Consider the following 8699-nt stretch of genomic DNA (forward strand, 5'->3'; position numbering starts at 1 on the left):
AACTATCTAAATTTATCTATCCAGGGCCGATTCTAGCTTTTTTTCTTCCTGAGGTGAAAATTGAAATGCCCCCCCCCCCCCCCCTCCCCAGCCAGTTCTACATCACTAGCAGCCTTACAAAAAAAAAATCATACCACCCATCATCTCGTTGCAGTTCATACAGTGATCACATTAATGAGTAGAGACAGAATAAACATTTACATTAAGTGACTCACCGGTGACGTCTCAGATTTTAATATTTCTTTTTCTTTTTTTCTTCTCCATCTGGTGCAAACCTCTATGATCCTGGCCACAGCCCATTTGAGCAGTTTTCCTCTCAGATGTCTTCAGCTTCTCACTTTTCAAACATTTCTGCAGGTATAACTAAGATTCTTATGGTGCCACACAGTACGCCCCAAAATATAATAGTGCCATACATTGCACCTCTAATTATAATAGTACCATACACTGTGTCCCATACACACACACAGTGCCACCTGTAGATAATGCCCCCTGTAGATAGTGCCCAACATAGAGCCCCCTGTAGACAGTGGCCCACATAAAGCCCCCTGTAGATACTGCCCCATAGAGCTCCTGTAGATAGCCCCCTGTAGATAGTGATTGAAATATAGCCCCCACTCCCTGTAGATAGTGCTCCATATATAGCCCCCCTGTAGATAGTGCTCCTCATATTGCCCCCACATACAGCCCTACCCCCCTGTAGATAGTGCTGCACATATAGCCCCCACATACAGCCCTACCACCTGTAGATAGTGCTGCACATATAGCCCCCACATACAGTCCTACACCCCTGTAGATAGTGCTGCACATATAGCCCACACATACAGCCCTACCCCTCCTGTAGATAGTGCTGCACTTATAGCCCACACATACAGCCCTAATTCTGTGTAACGTATCTGCCACTAGGTGTCTCCATTCTTGTGATCTGCTGTCCACCCCATGTTAATCAAAATCCATCCCTATTTACAAAGCAGAATTCAGGGACTGCAGATAGTGGAGGTGTGTTTCTCCACTGCCTGCCAATAAAAGTCTATGGAGAAGAGAGGAGGAGCAGGAGGAGAGAGCAGAGAGAGAAAGAGACACAGACAAGTTGCCCATAGATGTCTACATAGGGGGAAGAAGGAGCAAAAAAAAAAAATGCAGAATGCAAGTCATAGAATGGCCAGAAATAGTTATTACTCATGTGCACGCACATATGAAAGCTTATTCTGAAAAGTCCCCATAAAAATCCACATTGAGGCCACTTTAATAAAGTACAAAAAAATGTACCTAAATGACCGTAGCAGATTACTTCTCAAATTAAATACAGCAGCTGCTTCACAGCACTGAACATGCGCTACACATGATGACCACAAGGCAGAGCATTTAGTATTTGAAAGCATGTAATTGAGACATCAATAGAGTTTGATTTCTTCATCTACCTTGTGGACATGGGGAGTCATTCTTAGGTTACGTACAAATGAGGGTAATTCTGCATTATTTATCTGCTTTCTCATCAAAATGAAAGATGCTGCATATTTTCCTTAATATGTTATATTCAGAATCAGCTCAAAACACAATTTATCCTAAAATGAAGGTGCAGGTGGTGAAAGACAACTATTGTTGTTATAAGAGAAATGTATGAATCAAAAAGAGAATGAAAAAACTCCCATCACATCTTACTCCTCTACCGCCAGTGTTCTCAAGAAGCCTTTATTCAAGGCAATCCTAGTCATGAAATTAAAGCCAAATAATGTGACTGTAAAGGCGAAATTTCATGCAGATTACAGTCATCTAAAGACAACCAAAGGGCCTATGTTCATGCAGTTTAGAACACGACTATGTAAGGCTCTGTTCACATCTGGGTTGGAGGCTCCGTTAGGGGCCTCCGTCGAAGATCCAGGAAATTCACGGATACCCCAACGGAACATAATAAAGTCAATGGGTTCCATCGGCAACCGGCGGTCTCCAATGTGCAATGGAACCGTTGCTTTAGTTATTCCCTTGTTCCCCTCCTCTGACTGAGCAGAATAACAGAACAGCACAACGGAGGTGTGAACCCAGCCTAAATCCTCTCATTTCAGAAGTGGGATACGTATGGATACAAATATTGAAAATAACTGTGGATAAAGTAGCCGCTGTATTTACATTTTTATATGATAAATAAAAAGTAAAAGATACTTTAGAATTCACTTGTTTCATGTGCTAAAGAGAAACACTTGGGGGGAGGATTTATTAAACGATTTGCGCCAGTTTTAGCGCATTCCTGTTTTGCACAGAAATGTGGGCTTTTCCTGATTTTAAGAAGCTCTCGCCACTTTAAGGCTGGGTTCACACATAGCGTAAATACGGTGCGAAAAATCCGCAGCATAATACAGCAGCAGCAGAGTGGATGAGATTTGAACAAATGTCATCCACAGGCTGCGAATAATATTTTGCAAAAAAATTGCTCAGAAATTGTCCTCTGGTGCGGTTTTCCGCTGCATGTCAATTGTATTTTCGTAATCGCTGCTTTTTTGTTGCAGGTGTTCCTCACTGAATTCAATGGGGAGCTAAAACCCGCAACAAATAGCAGATGTTGCATTTTTTGCGGCCGAAAAACTTTATACTTATCCAGAAGTATGTGCATCTTTGTCTAGGCCGGCCTGCTGGGATAACCTTTCATCTCATGTAAAAGCTGCAGCCAATCACAAGCTGCAGCAGTCACATGGAATGAAACGTCATCCTAGGAGGCCGATCTGCAGGACGTCAGAGGGTGAGAATGCTCATTTTTATTTTTTCTCTTTTGTTTTCCGCAGTGGACATTACAGAAAAAAAATGCACCACAATTTGGTGCGGTTTTCAAGCCGGAATTCCCTGCAGGCACTAGGGCGGATACGCTGTGCACTTTTACGCAGCGTATCCGCCCTGTTTGAACTTACGCTTAAAAAAAAAAGTAGACAGGGCTTAGCGGGAGAGGCGGTCTGACAAATTTACTATTCATTACACCAGAAATTGGCCTCAATTATAGTGTGCGCCTCCTAATAAATGGAGCATATCGTACTCCAGCGTGCTTCTGTTTGTTCTGCACGATGAGACAGATAATGGTAGATATTTTAGGCCAACATTTTGCCAATTAATGCTGGCGATACCAAGGGTCACTACCAGACACGGGATTCAACATGTGTGACACAGTAAAACATATCTGACAACACTAATAAAATATCAATGCTCTGGCGATACACATTCATATGCTGTCAGAATCGGACAGTGTTTATCTAGTGTGTATGGGGGCATCCTGATGGCATAGGGGAAGACCAGGATCGGATAGGTTGGATTTTTACATGCCCGATTCTCTCTTCCCCTAGAGATAAGCTGCTGTCAGGGGTGGTATGCAGTGTCTTTTCTATCTGTCCCTTCTGATTATGACAAGACAATTCACACAGTATGTAACTTATTCTAATTTATATAACTTTTTGTTTTCTTAGTAAATCACAAATATGTGTTACAAAGATCGAAAAATTATTAAAGTAAATGGACACATACAATGTATAGGAACCCCCAAGCTGCCTATGCTGGACAATAGGTATAAAGGTCACAAGGTTAAGAACTGCTGTTAACCTTTCATTGTGTAGAACCTCATTAAATAAAATAAAATTAGTTCTTAACTGACACATAGTCAAAGACCCGGGTCATCATGACAATTCCATCCCTGCTGTTAGGGCATTCGGACGTCATAGAGGGGGGTCCAACACTTAAAACAAAGGGCAGCTGTTGCTCTGGCAGACCCAGCCCATCTATGTATTATATGGTCAGCCATCCATTGAATGGCCAGCATGTAATAATACATTTTCCCTGTAATGGCCACGGCAGGGAAAATATATGGCCAGGGCATCATCCTGCAATAACAGCCAATCCCTGGGGGTTCCTAAAGCCGGACCTGAGGTGATCAGCAAACAAGGAAGATGTCTGATAAAAGTTGCAACATTTTTGCTGATAGCAAACATATCCACGTGATACTTGTATTACATGCAATAGAGCTCAATTTGTCACTTACCTCTTAGGGACTGCACTGCATTGTTTCTCCATCATATCCTTTATTAAGGCAAGATAATGTTACTGTGCAAAATGACAAATTCATCTCTGCTACGTCTGGGAAAACCTTTCTACAATCAAAGACTTACAGAAGTCACTTAAAGTGTTATTACCACGGCCTCCGGAGACATGCCTTGTCTACACTAATGTGGATCCCATATACTTATCATCCTGCAGCTATTTTACATCTCTTAATTGTCTAGTTCATTATGTCAGAATAGTTGAGAAGTTCTTCACTGCCAGTAGCACATGTAACAGAGCGCCACCAATTATCTGGAAGGAAGGACAAATCAAGATGTGACAGACAAGCAGGAGGGGGATTCACACCACTGCTAGATTTTCCTACAGTCCATGTGAATTCATGAATTTTTGCTTTATGTTTTACTAGACATTATCCAACGTGGCTTGTATCACATATACGCTTTGGGGCCATAATACTTTAAAATCATTTATTATCCAATTCTGGTTGAATAGTGTAAGGGTGATACAGGCACCGGAAAGACACAGTAGCAGCAATCCTTATTGTAATGGGAAATATCTCATATTTTACATTACACACATTCACAGTGAACATAGAATACATCTTCAAATGCATTTGGCTGTCAAATGAAACTTTTGACTAGTTAAAGTTGTATAGAAGTTAAAAGAGTATTCTAGCTGTAGCAAGTGACAGCATATTGCTAGGATATGGCGTCACTTGCTGAACAGTGGTAGTCCGACCGCTGGGGCCACCACCAAGTGCGAATCCGCAATGGATTTTTAAGAAAATCCGTGGCTGAAACTCAGATTTCTGCCACGGATTTCTGCCACAAACTCCAGGAAAAATATATACACTGTGTTACGCCTGCTGTAGAGTCAAAAAGGGTGTTATTTTTATTTTTGCATCATGCACCGACCCCTCAGGCCCTACATTAGGTATAACACTGGGTATCACTTTTGTCTTGAGTGTCCCTTTAAGTTCAGTGGAGCTAATCCATGGCTTTCAGTGCGGAGTCTATATGAACAATGAAAATGCTGCAGATTAAAGATTTCAAAGGGCAGTCATTATTCGGCACTCACTTTTTCCTGAGCATATTAATGGGGCATAAAAAAAAAAACATTCACACACATTGGTGGTGAAATTGTAGCAGATTGTGTCCAAAGTTAGTTCTAGAAGCCACACGTAAATCCAAATGGAATCCGCAATGTGGGAAAATACCGTAGAGATGAACAATTGCTATTATCTGGTCAAAAGTGTCGATTTTAGCCATGTTCACACATAACAGATTTGTTGGAGGTTTTTGCTATGATTCCACGCTGAAAATCTACAGCAAAGTACGATGCATGAGATTTTCCAAAACACTGGTGGAGATTTATTAAAATTAGTGCACAAGTCTCTCCACCAGTACAGCGTGCACCAGATTTATAATATTATTTCAAATATATTCAAAATTACCTAAACTTTTTACAATATTCTCACTCAGAGACCATTTTTAGTTAGGTACACCCATCGAGTAGAGGGTAGACCTCCCTGAATTCTTCATGGTATAGATTCAAATAGGGTATTGGAGACCTGAGAGATTCTGGTCCATGTTTAGCATTGAGAAGTTGCTGCAGATTTGTCAGCTGAGCTTTCATGCGGGAAATCTCCCATTTCACCATACTCTTCTTAATTTTCATTTAATCTCTTTAGCCGTGAACTAATGTGGATTTAACCACAGGTGAACCCCTAGAAGTATCTCACCCACAGGAGCCTCGCTAAGTGCCGACCTTAGATGCCCCCATGGGTAGATTCCTGCAGCTGCATTGCCGGTAATGTTCAGAAGGAAAACTGCAGACTGAGGATCTGGTCTCTACAGGTGAGCGCCTCCTAGTTGTGTATGTCAGGATCTGTGGGTATTGTGGACCCACTGGGCCGTACCACCTTGATGATATGGCAGCTGGCCAATAGGATACAAGTCAAAGTCTATAGTTCGTATAGGTGTACCTGTGGTAACTTCGGACAGTAGCAGGATGGGCTCGGATGGGACCTTGGCAGACACCAGACGTGGTGAAACAAGACAGGCGTAGTATACAGCAGAACACGACTCCAACTCTACACAGCACTGGAACAAGATAGCACAGGATACAGGGTACAGGTAGCAGGAACGGGAACAATGGAACTGGAAAACATTCAAGGGACCATTTGCAAAGACAGACACGGGTAGGTACAAACAACGCTCAGGCAATGAGGGAAGAGGCATGGCCCTTCTTATAGTCCACGGTGATCTAGGAGCAACCCCTTTAAACTGTGGAGTACAGATATTTCTCTGATCTCCACCGTGAGGGTGAGGCTGCGGCTGTGTGATACTGTAATTTCCCCACTTTCTTATCGTGCGGATCATGTAGCAGTACCCACACAATCAGAATGATGAGTAAGTATAGGACCCTAATCAGTGCCACCTTAGGGGTGTGCGACCTGTGCCATTGCAGAGCGCGCATCACTCCAGCAGGTGGAAGTGGACACTGCACTGGCTCCCTTCCTCTGCTTGTGTTTCAGAAGCGCCCGGGCCCAGCGACTCCGTCTGGGCTCTTCTTCTCTCAGTGGCATCGCTACCTCTGTAGCAGCCATAGCGGTGACATCGTTATGAGGGCGACATTGACCACTATAGCAGAACAAGGAGGTATCTCCCTGCTCTGCTATCTACTAGCACAACTGTTACTTCCTGAAAGAGCGGAATCCCAGTGTGGCCGGGGATTCCACTCCTGGACGGAGAGCCGGATGTCTCTGTACATAAATGGACAGAGACATCAGGGGCTTCTCCCGGAGTGGAATCCACAGTAACAGCATCGGTAATGCTGTGGATGGGGATTCCGCTTTAGGAGTTGCCCCTGATGTCACTGTCCATGTATGGACAGAGACATCAAGCGCTCCGTCCAGGAGTGGAATCCCTGGCCACAGGGGATTCCGCTTTTTCGGTTAGCTACAGTGGCGCTATCTACAGGAAGGGGGTGCTATCTACAAGGGGACTGTGTGGCACTATCTACAAGGGGGCTGTGTGGCACTACCTACAAGGGGCTGTGTGGCACTACCTAAAAGGGGCTGTGTGGCACTACCTACAGGGGTCTGTGTGGCACTACCTACAAGGGGCTGTGTGGCACTTCCTACAAGAGGCTGTGTGGCACTATCTACAGGGGGCTTTGTGGCACTACCTACAAGGGGCCGTGTGGCACTACCTACAGGTAGGCTGTGTGGCACTATCTACAGGGAGACTGTGTCGCTATCTACAGGGGGCTATGTGGCGCTATCTACAGGGGGCTGTGTGGCGCTATCTACAAGGGGCTGTGTGGTGCTATCTACAGGGGTCTGTGTGGGACTACATACAAGGAGCTGTGGGCACTACCTACAAGAGGCTGTGTGGCACTATCTACAGGGGGCTTTGGGGCACTACCTACAAGGGGCCATGTGGCACGTCCTACAGGGAGGCTGTGTGGCGCTATCTACAGGAAGACTGTGTTGCTATCTACAGGGGGCTGTGTGGCGCTATCTACCGGGGGCTGTGTGGCGCTACCTATAAGGGGCTGTGTGGCGCTGACTACAAGGGGCTGTGTGGTGCTATCTACAGGGGGACTGTGTGGCACTACCTACAGGAAGTTGGGGTGCTATCTACAAGGGGCTGTGTGGTAATATCTACAGGGGGCATCTGTGAGTGGTGGGCTGATGGTCATTTTACTGTGAGTGGCGGGCTAATGATCATTTTACTGTAAGTGGGGGGCTGATGGTTATTTCACTGTGAGTGGGGGGGCTGATGGTCTTTAAGAGGTTTCCATCTCTGACCTCCAATTGAAATGAATAGGAGGCAGAAAATACCTGCAGCACTCGTTTGGTGCTTTTTTTGCCTGCGTCTTTTGCATTCGCTTCAACGGTTTAAAAAATAATAAATAATAAATAAACGCACAAAAACCTGCGAAATAACGCTGTCAATTCCTGAAGGAATGTTGAGGCAAATATTTTTCTGCCTAACAAAAAACGCTGTGTGAACATTGCCTAAGAATGTAGTGCTTGTTTTTAGCCGTTTCTGTCTTTCTCTAAACAATTTTTGTTAGGGGTGCCTAAGTCCAAAAAGGTTGGGAAACTCTGTACCAGTCTACAGGATAACGCCGGCCTACGCAAGGATCCCGTCATGGAGCAGCTCAGTTTGTCATGGGAACGGGGTCTAGGTTTTCTTTGTTTGGGGGCACTGTCTACATGGGTGAGGTGGGGGATTATGGCACTGTCTACAGGGAGGCACTATCTACAGGGGGCACTATCTACAAGGGGGGGCTGTGTGTGGCAGCCAGGGGAGGGCGGCATTATACTATGTGGAGGCACTACAGGGGGCATAATGCCGTGTGGGCACAATTAGAGGACAAAATACTGTGTCCTTGTAGGGGTTACAATATATTATTTTATTATTATACTGTATGGGGTGCATTATACTTTTTTATGGGGCATTTTTTTTATGATGGGGTGCGGTGCCAAAAGATAATTTTGCACAGGGCACCATCTACCCTAAGGCCGGCCCTAATGTGTGCCAAGAAAACATTCCGCATATCATTATACAACCATCATTATGCTAAACTGTTCACAAAAGCCTGAATAATCCCAGGGATTTACCCCATGCCGAGGACCTTACACTGTATGTGAC

The sequence above is a fragment of the Rhinoderma darwinii genome, chromosome 11, assembly GCF_050947455.1.
Source record: "Rhinoderma darwinii isolate aRhiDar2 chromosome 11, aRhiDar2.hap1, whole genome shotgun sequence".
Lineage (NCBI taxonomy): Eukaryota > Metazoa > Chordata > Amphibia > Anura > Rhinodermatidae > Rhinoderma > Rhinoderma darwinii.